Raw genomic sequence first — 13,500 nt, 5'->3', positions numbered from 1 at the left:
TTTTGAGCACCACGTCCCATGTATATATAAGTACTGCACATATCCCTGTTTTGTTTTGTTTTTTTGTTATTGTTGTTGTACCTTGTTCAAACAAATAAATTGAATGTGAAAAAGTGATTGTTGTGGAGTGATTGTTTAAGCCAAACTGTGATATTCTTGATGTATGTTGCCAGTACACATGCAGCTGCCCTGCATGTTAGTCAGGAGTGTCATTTAGTGCTACAAGTAAAACTAGTCAGTCAAATAAATAATCTTTACAGATACAACATATAATCTAGGCTCATTAAGAGAATCCACCTCTACATGATGTGTGATCCGCTCATCTAGGGGTTCAAAATGATGAATTACGACTGTTGCCATATCAATTAACAATTTTAAACTAAATATTGCATGCAGAAATGGAAAAAGTCTTAAGGATAACGCAGGTTTAACTTGTTAACTTGGCTGACAAACTGCCTGTCTGATCCGTGTCTGGTGTTTGAATGCCCATTTGTCCTGCCAGTTCCGTCATGTTTTGCACAGGAGCTGGCTAAGCCTTTTTACACTGTTTAAAGGCACTTCTAATAACAGGATGCGCTCCTCCTCCTCCTCCTCCTCTGCGCTGGTGGTAACGGGGGCAGGAAGGCAGCGAGGGCAGGGGGGAGAGGGGGCAGTTAGCCCGGGGAAGAGGGCAGCGAGCTCGGACCCTGTTTGCAGCGAAGGCAGGGAGGGAGGGGGGGGGGGGGGTCTGGTATTGAACTTACTCGAGCTGATGAAAAGGACAGTCTCCGGGCCCCCGCTGGCTCGGCCCCTGCTGTCATGGTAATTAGCAGATTAGCACTCGGGCTCCTACTGTTCACCATCAATGGCTTTAACCCTGACACGGCGTTTTGTAATGAACTTAACTTTTAGCATGTGATTCTGAATAGAGCAGACTAACAGCACAGATGAGGATTTAAATGTCTCCTAATTGGCTGAATCACATCAAGCAGAATGTTTCTGTCTTAATTTGGTCTAAAGACATAGGCTCTTCATCAAACTGTGTAGGCCTGTGTGGATTACTGGATTATCAATGCATATATTTTCCTAACAAATATAACAAAAGATCTATTTTAAGTATACTAAAAATGAAATGTCTATATAAATATACCATGTTACTCCATTATTTTAAGTTGGTCGAAAGCAAATAATATAGTTTTGTTTTGGACCAACTTTAACCAGTAGAGTAACATAAATAACATATTTACATTTCATTAGTAAAATATTAGTAAAATCTTTTGTTATATTTGTTTGGAAAATATAAATACAGGTATTTTTTAATACATATTAGTAATGGAATTTTGTGTTGACTCAACTTAGAATGTACACTTCTATGGACACAAATATTTAGATGGAAAACATAATACAACTTTTACATTTTCTTTTAGAGAAAACAACAACAACAACAAAAATTATGTTACGTTAACATAAATATTTTGAGTAGGCCTAAATCCAGGCTTCTTAAAACTACATTATTTGCTTTGGACTAACTTAAAATAATAGAGTAACATAGTATATTTACATAGACTCAACATTTCATTTTTAGTGTAGATAAGTTAGATCTTTTGTTATATTTGTTAGGACACACATATTTAGATAGAAAACATAATACAACTTTTATTTTTTATTAGAGTAAACAAAAAAAGACAGAAAATTGACTAAAATGTTAAGTTAATATACATATTTTGAGTAGGCCTAGATACAGGCTTCGTAAATAATGTCATTTTAACAATCCAGATGGGCGTATTGAAAATATTTATGTTAACTTAACATTTTAATCAATCTTATTTCTTTGTTGTTGTTGTTTACTATAAAATTTTAAAAGTTGTATTATGTTTTCCATCTAAATATTTGTGTCCATAAAAGTGTACATTCTAAGCTGAGTCAACACAAAATTCCATAACAAATATACATTAAAAAAATACATGTATTTATATTTTCCTAACAAATATAACAAAAGATCAACTACACTACAAATAAAATGTTGAATCTATGTAAATATACTATGTTACTCTATTATTTTAAGTTGGTCCAAAGCAAATAATATAGTTTTAAGAAGCCTGTATCTAGGCCTACTCAAAATATTGATGTTAACTGAACATTTTTGTCAATCTTGTCTTTTTTTGTTTGTTTACTCTAAAAAATGTAAAAAGTTGTATTATGTTTTCCATCTAAATATTCGTTTCCACAAAAGTGTATATTATAAGATAAGTTAACACAAAATTCCATTACAAATATATATTAAAAAACATGTATTTAAAAGGAAAAAAAAAAAAAACTCTGCTTGCGTAGTGTATTTTTTTCTTAATCCGCTCCAACTAATGAAGAAATTGAGTTCATGTGACAGATCTTTCCACTTTTTTAGCAATTAACTCAAAACCTAGACAACCAATCTCCAACCTTCCATTTGCGTTATTCATATTTTAGATTCAAAATGAAATAACACAGCCTTAAATCTCTGTTAAGTGAAGTGACTGGTCGTCTTTCCTTGTGAATTCTCTGCATACAGTCCGCTCTCCCTCCCTCTCTCCCTGCCTCTTTTGTCCTCGTGGAAGTGATTCTCCTCCCAGCGGTGATCTGATGGGGCATTGTTCGCAGCTTTCAAACACCTTTTCAAAGTCAAATGTCCTGCCAAAATCCTCCTTATCCCGAGTAAACACAGGCCCCGCTCTTGCCCCTGCGGCCCCGGGTCCTGCCACACAAAAGCGCAGGCTAATCCCACTTCAGATAGACCTCCTTATAAGCCTATAATTAGCCCTGTGATTGAATAGTTAAAACATATCAGTTACAACCGCAAAGGCGAGGTTTCTACCTTTTGGCAAACTGAGATGGGGTTTTAAGCCAGATGCCATACCTGTTGTATTGTAATGCCTTCACAAATTCTAAATCGAGAAGACAGCTTTAACATATTACACAATGTATTTATCTAAGTGCCTGTGGGGTTTCAAAGGAGAGAAACTGTTGAAACTTTTGACGCTTTTTAATTAAATTTTAAGCCAGATGTCCTAGATCTGTACAAATACGTTCTGAAATGTGGCTCCCTGTGTGTCAGATGCCCTCCCTTTGTCTCCATAGGGTCTTAATCGACATAAAAACTGCAAAACCTGTAGTTTCGATGTGCACAAACATGTTCTGAAATGTGCTTCTTGTATTAGTTTGTCAGTTCGTGTTTCAGTCTTTTTGTCAAAACTTCTGGAGCTTTGAACAAAATCCTAATCTAAAAGGATATTCCACTCGGATATTTTTCTCAAATGGTTCAGTCCGGTTTGGGACCAGCTCAAAGCGTACGCTGGGTTATAAAGTGTCATTCAGCAGCGACAGAAGGACTGGACAAACTTGGTCTTAAAAGCTCGTCTTGACACTGGACCAAAGAAAGGAAGCGGAGAGGTGAAGGAGAGACGCACATAAAACCAAACGACCCCCCAATTCTGCACAACACTGGAACAGGAAGTGAGTAAGAGACGCTGGACAAATGTGATGGAGGGAAAGTGAAAGTCCGAGCCTGCTGACCACCCAAACTCTCTCAAATGTGTTCTGGCTACTGGACAGAGGTTCACACATCAAGACTGGGGAAAACATATTTAGATTTTGATTGTCTTTGACGGTTGCCTGGCGGTTGCAAATCCAGAATGATATCTTTCTTTACTTTTTATACAAGGACCATGTGTGTCTCTGGATAATCCTGTTCTCTCTTGTCAATTATGCCTCTTCATAAACTCTTAACACTTGGCAAGGGTGTTTTTCAAGTCTCTATCGGCGTAATGTTCAGCAGTTACCACAGTGACACAATGTACACATTAGCAAACACTGACAAACAAGTTTAAGATAGTCTGAAAACTCAAGAAAAAAAACCCATTTTCAGAACGCGTTTTAAGGAGCCTGTGATCAGTCCGAGCGTTCAAGGAGAATGCTTTTCAAAAAGGTTTTGTAATTCCGAATTAATTGTTCAGAATTATATAGTTCTGAATTTAAATATTCTTTGAGTTTACATGAAAATAATAATTCTGAATTGAAGTTTACATGGAAAACACCTTAAATCAATCGTCTTTATTTAATTCTACTCAACGTCTGTGGGTGGGGAAGGGTTCTGATTGGACCATAGATCGTTTAAATGAGTGGACATAGCTTACGCTCTCGCTGCCACGTTCCAAATAGGAAGTTCTCCAGGAGGCTCTTCCGGCTCCTTGTGACTCTGGCTCTAATTGACTTACATTAGGATCTTGTAGCCCTTCTCTCTGGACCTGCTGCTGTGAGCCTCATCACTGTTTGTATTAACCCACTCTTCATGATCTTGATTTTTTTTTCGCTATTTTGTCCGTCAAAAAATCCTATTCATAACATAGAGCCTGGCTCCAGATTCGCTCCTTTAACCATTAGCATCGCAAGCCTCATTTGAGAGCCGCTGAATGCTACGGGTGACATCAAACTCACTTAGTCCACTTCTTTTATACAGTATTGTATATGGATTGGACAGAGACATGAACGTATTTACGTCCACCAGAAGAAAACACACGCTTCAGCTGCTTCCGGCTTTTTTTGTAATCTCAGTTTGTCGTTACACTGTGGACGCAAACGTGATCCAAACTTTTTCGCAGTCGCAAATATGTTTCCTCCAGTCTTGAAGTCGTTTGCAGACGTCTGTCAGCTGAGGAGGAGAAGGGAAGAGTGTCAGAGAAGGGATGAAGAAGACAAACTGAGTCAGAGGTTGCTCTACCTCAGCCCACTCCCACATCCAGCTCGCAAATCCAAAGAGAATGTGGATGAAAGTCCGACGCCAGGACTGGTGGAGCTGGATTATTTGGATCGCGTCAGAAGGGCGACTGAACGAGCATGCACTAAACCACCAGAATTATTTTTAACAAGAATAAATGTTTACATGATTGAAAAATAAATCAATTCGGCTTTAAAACCGGAATAAACCACCCACTTACTTTGGAATTAAGTTTAATTCCGAATAACCATTTTCGTTAGTGATTTTTTAAAAGTGTAAACCTGTTGTAGTTCAGCTAAATCAGCTCTTACTGGTCAGACTGTGTTAAAACAAAGCTCCTATTAAAATGTAACAAAGCCTCAGACAGAGCATGCCTCCAGTTAGCATCACACCCCCAGAAAACATTGATGACATCAGCTACAAAGTGTCAATATGAAACAGAAGGTGAAAGAACAATACCGGTCCATGTTTTGGGACCATTACCTCAACACATGTTTTCTTTTTCTTGCTGCAACCAATAAAATTCCAATGTGATTTGCTAAGTTCACCGTTTTGGAGATCCACATTAACCCTTTAGTGAAAATGGTCTAAAAGCGTGAAATCCGAGTTAACCTTTTGTTGTCTGGCACAGTGCAACGACATGTACAGTTTTGTAGGATCATGTCTTCACTTGTTACTGTCCATTACTGTTCACAACCCCCCCTCCTCTGTCTGTCTGAGGCCCGGGGTCTTTCTGGAATATTCTTTCATGTGGATCTCCAGGGCTGGACTAAATCATACCGCAGACACAAAACTACTGAAGGTATTTGAAATTGCCTCTACAAGATTTCATGTTTTTCGTCATGTATTTGAGTGTACTTTGCAGCTCTTGAGGTCAGAATAAGTCTGTCTGCGTGCTGTCTGCATCTGATTATAAAGCGTGTCATCAGGAAGTGCGTGTTAGCGTGGTAGTTGTAGCGTGAAGGCAAAATTCCGCTCTTGTTGTTGAAAGTTGTGAAAAGCGCTTATAAACTCATCACGGTGAGTAAAGAGGAAGCTCCGAATGCATAAGGTAAGTGAGGATTAAGGCCGGGTATCATTCAGAAGTTGCCGATACGATACATACCTCGATACATAGGCCATGATACGATACATAGCTTGATACATAGGCCACGATACAAATCATACCTCAATACACAGGCCACAACACGATATAAACCTCGGTACATAGGCCACGACATGATATGCATCTCATACAGTGAGCTTTAGATTTGATACGATATATTTCAAATCGATTCAGTACTGTTCAATAAAAAAATAAAGGCTAAATCATGTCTGTGATACAAAAAATCTTTGTTAAACCACTTCTTGTGCAAAGTTCATATGAAACACAAACATTTTAATCATCAAAACAATGAAAATGTCAAATGTGTCGCATAAACAAGGTTCCTTCCACTGAACAAGCAACAAAACTGTAGCTCAGTAACAAAAAAATTTAGTAAAATAAACAAAAAACACTTGTGATATATCGATACAGTATTTTTGCACACCCCTAGTGAGAAATAACTTTAGACGACATAAAGTTAAACATTTGCTGATATTTCTTATGTCTGGAAAGAAAACGACATTGAAGAATGGGGCCATTTCAGCTTGTTTAGATAAGAAATAAAAAACTAGCCAAAGGGGACAATAAACCATAGCCAACCTCAAATATTTTCTTAGATTTTCCACCAACTCACTTGATCTTGATTTAGAGCTCGAATCTTTCTGTTGCTAAGCAACGTTCAGCCAAAATTCAGAAAAACAGAACCAGTTCATTTTAACCTGTGGGCAGTGATCTTCATGTATTCCAGACATCCCAATTATTCACTTATGAGTGTTTTTCATAACTTACAGAGACCAGTATACTGTAATATTACCATGCTAACCAAGCACTTCCTGAGTTTTATTGTCTTAATAGACAATAAAACTCTTTACAGTTAAATGCAGGCAGCACACAGTGGATTTATTTTGACCTCAAGAGCCACTTATACAATACATGTGTACTAGAGAAAGACAATTTTTTTTTTCAAATACATGAGGGAAAAATTTGCAAAACAATATTATCTCCATGGAAACAAAACCTCATCAGAAAAGTTCCACCATGCACCTTTAATGTCATGAGCTATAGTTCAGTGCTCTCAAACTTTTCAAACCAACAACTAAGAAGTGATCTAATTCAATAAAACTAGACTGAAATAAAAAAAATCTCCATGGTGACACAATCCTCTTCCAGAAATGTTCCACAATGCACCTTTAATACTGTGCACGCTATTTATTTAAAAATAACAGCCAGATCAGCAGTTTGGTCATGTGCTGTTGTCTTGATGGATATGTGGATACAGCATGTAGCAAAAAACAAACAAAAAAAAATCTCCATGGAAACAAAACCTTCCATCAGAAAAGCTCCATAATGCATCTTTAACACCGTGCACTCTATCTAGTTCAGTCTAACACCAGAGCAGAGTTAGTCCATGTAGCACTATCTTTGTGGTTGATGCATTTGTCTCTGGGACTCAGCATGTGGCAAAACAATATTATCTCCATGGAAACAAAACCTTCTGTCAGAAAAGCTCCACAATGCACCTTCAACATTGTGCGGTCTATCTAATCCAGTCTAACACCAAAGTAGAGACAGTCTATGTAGCTGTCTCCGTAATGGATACGCATTAGTGGACATTTGTCTGAGGTACCTGACATGTGGCAAAACAATATCATCTCCATGGAAACAAAACCTTCCGTCAGAAAATCTCCACATTGCACCTTTAACCCCACAGGCTCTATCTAGTCCAGTCTAACACCAAAGGAGAGTTAGTCCGTGTAGTGTGGTCTTTCTGGTTGATGCATGTTAGTAGACATTTGTCTCTAGAACTCGGTGTGTGGCAAAACAATACTATCTCCATAGAGACAAAACCATCCATCAGAAAAGCTCCACAGTGCATCTTTAACACCGTGCGCTCTATCTAGTCCAGTTTAACACCAAAGTAGAGTTAATGTGTGTAGAGCTGTCTTCGTGATGGATGCATGTTAGTGGTCATTTGTCTGAGGTACATGACATGTGGCAAAACAATATTATCTCCATGGAGACAAAACCTTCTGTCAGAAAAGTTCCACAGTGATCTTTATTAATATCGTGAGCTCTTTCTGGTCCAAACTTTTCATCCCACCACCTAAGAAAAGCTCTAAATCAAGTATATAACAGTATTATTCCAGGACTAAACTAGGCATAAACCAGGTCTAAAAAATCTCCATGGAGACAAAACCTTCTGCCAGAAAATTTCCACAGCACACCTTTAACTCTGTCTAGTCCTAGTCCAACACCAGACCAGAGTTAGTCCGCATAGCTGTCTAGGTGATGGATACACGTTAGCGGACATTTGTCTCTGGGCTCGGCATGTGGCGGAGCTCCACGGCGAGTCGAGACAGGCCCACGCCGCGCTCTTTGTCATCCCCCCTCCCATCCATCACCATTAGGCCCGGCGCTCACCACTGGCCCCGCTCAGGTATCCAAATAATTAGGCAAGATAAATAGAGCAGAGTGGGACATCGCCATCGCCACAGAGGAGAGCTCAAGTGTGCGATGGGCTGTTTCTATGGAGTCTTATTAAATAACGTGGAAGTGAATGGAGAGAAGTCAATACAAAAGGCAGTAGAATAGAGGGGCGGTCGGATTAGATAGATTGGCATGTCAAATGAGACTACTGTATGTCATTGTAATACACTGCTCTACACTGTAAAAAGCCAACATGGATTGACAACAAATAATCTGAATTTATTTGAAGTAGTTTTCTGACTCTCTGCATCTTTTTTTAAATTTACCGCCTACACAATGTGTAAATTAACTAAGAAAGAAACAAAAAAGCACTAAAGTTACTCTGTTGTCATTGCACTATTTTCCAAAGATGTAACAATAACCGAAATATCGTGACATCGTATCATCAAAAGTCTCACAATAATATCGTGGGCTGTCACAATTTATCAAATCATAAGTTATTTTGCTTAAATTCATGGTTTTATAGTAAGTAAAAGCTTATGAACATCAGAAACTATATATCCCATGATTCATTTCAGTGCAAACAACATGATGAAATATGGTTTTTACTTGAATTTTTGAGATTATGATGGAAATAATTCACACCAAAATCTTGTCAGGGTATTTTAAAAGCAAAAAAGTATCCGATCTACAATTATATCAGCTTCTTCAAAATATCGCAATAAATATCGTAACGTGAGATGCATATCATGATAATATCGTACTGAGAGATTTGGATATCGTTACGTTCCTACTATTTTCTGATCTATGTTATAATTTTGTTTATAATTTTGAACAAATCTCGAGTTGTGTTTTGTTTCATTCACACAGGTTTATCACACAAAACATCCTGCATATTTCGGCTGAGTTCTTCTCTTAAACTGAAAACGCTTTGTTCCACCTTGTGATGTCATGCGGTAACAAAGGAAAGCGCTTGGCTGTGCTTTTAAACTTCATATATCTTCAGTAGAATCATTTGTTTCAGACTTGGAATAGTCAATCTCTAAAAGATAAAAGGTAGCTGATGACTTGGAAACTACCACTTCATGACATCACAAGGTGGAAAGGAGCATTTTTGAGCTTTGGAGATGAACAGACTAATAATAAAAGATTACTTAAACAAAAACACAACACAACTCCAGGTCTTTGGGTTCAGGTTTTTGACGAGGTAACACGATTCTAACATGTCTTAAAGCTCACAAGAGTCAATTTTGCGTAATTTAGAACCTTTAAAACATACAAATTATGTTAGAAATAGTATTCGAAAAGTCTTTAAGGAATTATTATCATTAAATAACAATGAAGTGAATGTGAAAAAGTCGATACAAGAAATATTAGGCTGGTTGGAGGAGACAGATTGACATGTCAAATGAGCTCTCTGTTATTGTACTGCACTGTAAAAAATATTTATGTAAGCCAACGTGATGTGAATTCAAATTATTTATTGTTTTGAGTATTTTTTAACTAGTTTTAATCACATTTTTGTACTTGTACTTACATCATAGTATTCAGTCATGTTTATTTATTTTTAACTAACAAATATGCAAATGAATTAGGACATTTTTACTCAAACAAAAAAACAAAAAACATACTCCATTGTCAGACACTTAAATTATCGATAACACTTTATTTTAGAGTACACTTATTAACATCTAATCCCCTCTAATTCCTCATAAGCTTATTCTGCTATTAATTAGACATTTACAAACACTTTCCTATTAATACACTCCTTATGACTGCTTATTACTATGATACTAAGTTATTTTTGTAAAGGAATTATGATTCTAATAAGCTTTTGGATATAAGCGTGTTGTTAAGGACGAGTAGCACAAGAAATGTAGTTTGTACTTATTTGCACTTAAAATTTTTAGTTTACTCTTCTGTAGTAAAACACTCTCTAGTCCAACTAACCATGAATTAATTAAGCAAAATTTATTAAAGCACAAACTACATTTCTTGTGCTACTCGTCCTTAACAACACACTTATTACCAAACGCTTATTAAAATCATAATTCATGAACAAAAATGGCTTAGTATCATAGTAATAAGCAGTAATAAGGAGTGTATTAATAGGAAAGTGTTTGTAAATGTCTAATTAATAGCAGAATAAGCTTATGAGGAATTAGACGCAATTAGATGTTAACATAAAATAAAAATAAAGTGTTACCGATATTTTAAGTGTCTGACAATGGCGTACGTTTTTTGTTTGTTTTTTGGAGGGTAAATTTTGTTGAGTAAAAATTTCCTAATTCATTTGCATATTTGTTAGTTAAAAATAAATATACATGACTGAACTACTATGATGAACCAAGTACAAAAATGGGTAACACTTTATAATAACTGCACCTTACTTAGCCTTAATAAAGCATGAACAAAGACTTAATTAATAATGAAAAAAGATTTAATTAATAATGATTCACTCTTAGTAAATGCTTAATAAAGCATAATTCATCTTCACTTTAGAAAAGCTCTCAAAAAGACTTAACTAACAGATAACAGCCGCCTGAATTATCATTGCATTACATTATTAGTAAATCATGCTCTCATAGCTTACTCCATGAGTAATTAAGTATGAAATAATTATGAGTAACTATTTACAGCACAGGCAAATTAAGTGCAAGTGCAAATTAAGGTAGTAATTAAGTAGCTACTAAGCATGAATCATTATTAATTAAGTCTTTGTTCATTCTTAATTAAAATCTTAAAATGTAATTCAAAACTAGTTAAAAATACGCAAAACAAAACTAATGTCTAACTAATAGCAGAAAAAGCTTATGAGGAATTAAATATTAATAAGGGCTGATTAAATGCTAATTAATGACAAATTAACCAACTACAACTATGCTTTAGCAGGGAGTTAGATGTTAATAAGTGTACCCTAAAATAAAGTGTTACCAAAATGATATGTCAGAAATTCTGTTCAAAAAGTCTTAAAATTTGTCCTGCTGACGAAATAAACACGAAGAAGTAAAATCGCTCAAAACAAGATTCTTAAGTTATGTCATTGGCAGTTTTTTTTTACAGTATAGTTTGGGTTTTCTGAGGTTAAAGGTGTTGGTGTAGCATTGCGTTTATGCGAAATGCAAAACAGAGGCTAACCTGACTGGGGAAACCTGATTGTAATGTTAATTTAGGCTTCGTGTCGTGATGGACTTTCCTCGTGTCTTGAAATAGTCTACGTGACAGCCAAAGTAAACAAACGCGAATGATTATAAATAGAATAACCCAAAATATCTGTAAAGGTTTTTTTTTTTTATTTATTTCTACCTTAGTTAATTTTAAACTAAAACTGGATTACATTTATATTTGATTTGAGCGTTGAGTGTTTAGACAAAACTCCGTCATCACTTTTGGGTTAAAATGGTTTGTATAGAGTTAAAAAGTCAAAGTCTGCAATATATTTCAATACAACAATACAAAACATTCTTAGTTTCTTCTTTAAACTTTTTAGCCCAAAAAATAGACTATAATATAAGCATGTCCACCTTCGTTTTCATTGCGTTTACTGCACTCAAAATCCTTAATCTGCATGGGCTTGCATCTCCACAAACTTGACATTTATTCAGTCTTTTCCGCTTGTTTCCATGGAAATTTGGTTCCTATGGCATAAAATGTATCTCTCTCCATGGGAAATGTTCCGAAGTGTGGCTTTAACTTGCTATTTTTACGGAATCGTGCAGGTAACGTACATTCCGACTCCACAAAGTTACCTACTATGCTTTTAAAAATGTTGCCAAAAATCTCTAACTGGTTCGGGTTTACCCCTCCTTTTCCCCGAATATTTGATAAATGATTTTATCTCTTCAACAAAACAACACCAAACAATACTTTCTATTCACTAGTACTTCCTTGACAACAAACAAATACCTAGTACCATGCACGTACTAATGAAAAATATACTTATTATTACTAAAGTTAAAGTTGCGTTGTGTAACTTTACCTTACATTTATTGCATTAATGGTGGTTTTACAGCTCAAAAGTAACTAAAACAGACATTCTGACTGTGAGCGGGGTCGCCTCTCCACAGATCTGACCTGTAACTTGGTATTGATTGATCTCCACGAAGACGGAACAAACAAGTTTAATGCCATACTGTGAAACATTCCAGATCCAAAGCAATAACATCACCACGGAGAAAAGCATTTGACGTACTTTGTACTTTTAAGACAATTTCGATTTCTTCCTTTTTCAATTTCAAACTCAAAATGATCGAATAAAAGACAATAACGTGAGTCGATTCTTGTTTAAATCACTTCTCTGTTTATCCTGGCTCCATTGTCTCGCTCACCTGCCAATCACCTGGACTCATTTAGATCTCCAAACAAGTTCATGTGTAAATACAGCTCTCACTAAGCACATAAACAAACATGCATGCAGAGGAATCCAGCTTTACCTGATAAGCAAAGATAAGATACTGCAACTACTACTACTACTACTTAGACTTTATATTGTAGTACTGTCTTTCTTATGTGTGTGTAATCCTTAGTGGTCCAGGTAGGTTCCATAGTGGTCCATGTGTGTCTATATGCTCTTATACTTGCTCAAGATCAAGATCGATACTGAAAGCTTCGTTTCAGTATCAATACCTGCTCAAACGATTCATATCTGATCTTACTTTTACTGATTTTTCCACAATACTAACTGGATGTTGGAGATGCAGTGACGGATTGTGTGGTGTGAACAGGTATGTTTTGAAAAGAAAAGTACTACAAGAAGTACTACAACAACTACACTGCAAAATGGAAAATTTAGCAAACTGAAAATGACTTAAATTAAGAAAAAGTGACTTTTACTTGAGTAAATTTGACTTGACAAAAACAATTTTTGTAAATTAATAAAAGAAAATACATCTTGTTAACACTTAAGATCAGAAAAACACCTATTTGCACTTCAAATTAAAAAAACTTAAAAAATGTAAGTTGCTAGAATTAAGAAAATCTTGTTAAGATAATTTTACCTGTATCTGATTTTCGATATTTTTGACAACCCTACTTCTACTACTACTGCTTTAAAACAGACAATACAGACTGGATGTTGAAGACAGAGTGACGGATCATGTGGTGTGAACAGGTTTGTTTTGAATCTGGATTTGAAAAGAAAAGTACTACATGAAGTACTACACTGCAAAATGTAAAATCCAGCTACGTTTTAACTTAATTTAATGACTTAAATCAAGAAAATGTTACTTTTATTTGAGTAAATTTGACTTGACAAGAACTT

At 35.9% G+C, this 13,500-nt stretch overlaps 1 protein-coding gene across 2 annotated transcripts in view; it reads right to left on the bottom strand.

Annotated features, from left to right (window-relative positions):
• LOC110171268 (retinoic acid receptor gamma-A-like) overlaps positions 1 to 13,500 on the bottom strand; it is a 58,324-nt gene that overhangs the window by 29,083 nt on the left and 15,741 nt on the right. The gene's annotated exons all lie outside the window — the stretch shown is intronic.

Source organism: Boleophthalmus pectinirostris, unplaced genomic scaffold (genome assembly GCF_026225935.1).
Source record: "Boleophthalmus pectinirostris isolate CB_2022bp ecotype Guang Dong unplaced genomic scaffold, ASM2622593v1 HiC_scaffold_3, whole genome shotgun sequence".
Taxonomy (NCBI): domain Eukaryota; kingdom Metazoa; phylum Chordata; class Actinopteri; order Gobiiformes; family Gobiidae; genus Boleophthalmus; species Boleophthalmus pectinirostris.
Note: the sequence above shows the minus strand (reverse complement) of the source record. Positions and strands in the feature narration are given on the sequence as shown.